Genomic DNA, 2,266 nt, shown 5'->3' with positions numbered 1-2,266 from the left:
TTTTTTAACAGACAAATCTCTTATTTCGAGAAAGGACATCCTTTTCAACGACAAATTCTGATAGGCAGTTCAATTTTCAGTCGAAAAAAAAGCGATCGTAGCGAGAGCCATTTTTGGACGTAGTAGGAAGTAAACCAAGCACAGATAATTTTTGAAAGTGTAAATAAGAAATATTTAATTTTAATTCTAATTAGAATACTTTGACTGATCTTTGAACTCGAACGAAATCTAACAAAATCTATGGTGGTTAGGGATTTTATAAAGTCAACACGTTATTTATCATTGAGGTGGTCCCAAGAAAAATTTTTAAATAAAACTTACACTTTATGTATTTTACTATAAAGTAAACAATTATCATTTTAAAAATGATTCATTAATGGCATAGTTTCGGTTAAAGTTTTATTAAACAAAACATGATAATAATTTTATTTTTTTTGTGGCGATAATGCATGTTTACATACTGTCATTTTAAACCAAACAATGAATTGACCAATTTTAAAAGGATATTAGTGAGCGATCTACTTTACCGATGCTTTTTACTTCGAACTGCATCTTTCTAATACACACTAATAAGTTTTGTGTATTTTTAATTTCATTTTGAGTTAATATAATAATAATATTAATAAATCAAAATATTTTTTGAAGTCATACCTGTTTTAGGTTTCAATAGATGGACTTCTTGCAAACACAATAAAAAACACTTTTCAACACTTAAAAATAAAACAAAAAATAAATAAAAAATATATTTTTTGACTACATGACATATAATTTTCGTTGTTTTTATTTAGTTAATCAAAAAATGTAAAACCTTCTACGTAAGCAAACGCAAGAGTTTAAGTGATACATACTTCGAACAACCTCACTAATAAAACTTTATTATAAATATATTAAAAAAATAAAAAATTCTTTCCTTATACTTAAACTTAGTTTTTAGAATTTAATATATATAATTTGACACACTTTGTAGATTAAGAAAGTCACTTTGTTTTTGTTTTGTTATATTTTTTGTTGTTTTTGTTTTTATTTAATTAACAGTAAAAAATTTTAAAAAGCACTACATAAGCGAAAATAGGGGTTTCATTGATACTGATGATTAATAAAATTTTATTTTGAAAAAAACAATTGTTTATTTATAATTAGCATTACTTTTATATATTCTTTTAAGATAACATAAAAATTAGCTATAAATATTACTTACTTGCCGATGCACATTCGTACAAAAACAATTCCTTAAGTACGCACAATTCTATATATATATGTATGTATGTAATAAGCACCCGCAAATGAAGAAAAGTTACTATAGATGAATGTACATATATATTTATAATTCATTTGGAACACTAAACACACAGTAATTTACCAACTTTTAAGAAATCATAATATTGACAAAGCTAAATCCAATATCTGATATATTCAAAAACTGAAACAAAAAATATTTTTTTATTCTAAGCACATCAAATTTTAATTTAAAAATTAAGAAAACAAAAGCATACTATTATTTTTTAAGACGGATTGATAGAAACTAAGTGAAATATTGTGTAGTTTGTCAAAAACCACTATCACTTACCGTTGCAGGGGATTAAGCGTATTTAAACTTGACTTATGCACGCTCTCTCAATTCACCATATATTATGCAGCTTAAACAAAAATAAGAAAACTTGAAAATAAAAATTAAAAATGCTTTTCGATTGTTTGTTACCAGAATGTTCTTTGCTTAAATATGTGAAAATTTTATAAGCAAATTTTATTTCAATATATCTGTAACCAAAATATATATGTATGCATATATATTATGAATTGCGTTTAAAATTTAACAAATAAATAGTCATTTTGCGTAATATTAATGAACAAATATGTTCTTTGGTGGAATACCTGTTTCAAGTTTCAATTTAAGATGCGTTGTTTTTGAATATTATAAAAAACTTATAATAAAATATAAAAAAAAATGTCAGCTTTTAGTTATAAAATTTTATAAAATAAATGTGACATACAAAATTTAACAAAGCATACTTTGTAGATTAAGAAATACAATGTGGTGCAATTTTTGTGTTTTTATATGTAATTAAAAAAATAAACTTAAAGCACACCGCATAAGTAAGAAAAGGGGTTTAAGTGATACTTACTTTGAACAACAACAATGTAGAAAACTATTCAAAAATTAACTTGTTAGTACCACTGGATTATGCGTATATTGTACTTTGAAAATATTCACAAAAAAAATTTTTTTTAACACCTAAAACTAAACAAAACAAAGGTTTTAATTTTT

General features: G+C 23.7%; 1 long non-coding RNA gene across 1 annotated transcript; it reads right to left on the bottom strand.

The window, feature by feature from the left end:
- Positions 1–1,300: 1,300 nt before the first annotated feature.
- Positions 1,301–1,930, bottom strand: LOC119677726. The gene is made up of 3 exons (XR_005252286.1): positions 1,873–1,930; positions 1,568–1,637; positions 1,301–1,420 (listed from the first exon to the last, which is right to left on the bottom strand). It is a non-coding gene; the product is annotated as an uncharacterized LOC119677726 (long non-coding RNA).
- Between the last annotated feature and the right edge of the window lie 336 nt (positions 1,931–2,266).

The sequence above is a fragment of the Teleopsis dalmanni genome, chromosome 2 (genome assembly GCF_002237135.1).
Source record: "Teleopsis dalmanni isolate 2A chromosome 2, ASM223713v2, whole genome shotgun sequence".
Lineage (NCBI taxonomy): Eukaryota > Metazoa > Arthropoda > Insecta > Diptera > Diopsidae > Teleopsis > Teleopsis dalmanni.
This window is presented reverse-complemented; position numbering and strand designations above follow the sequence as displayed.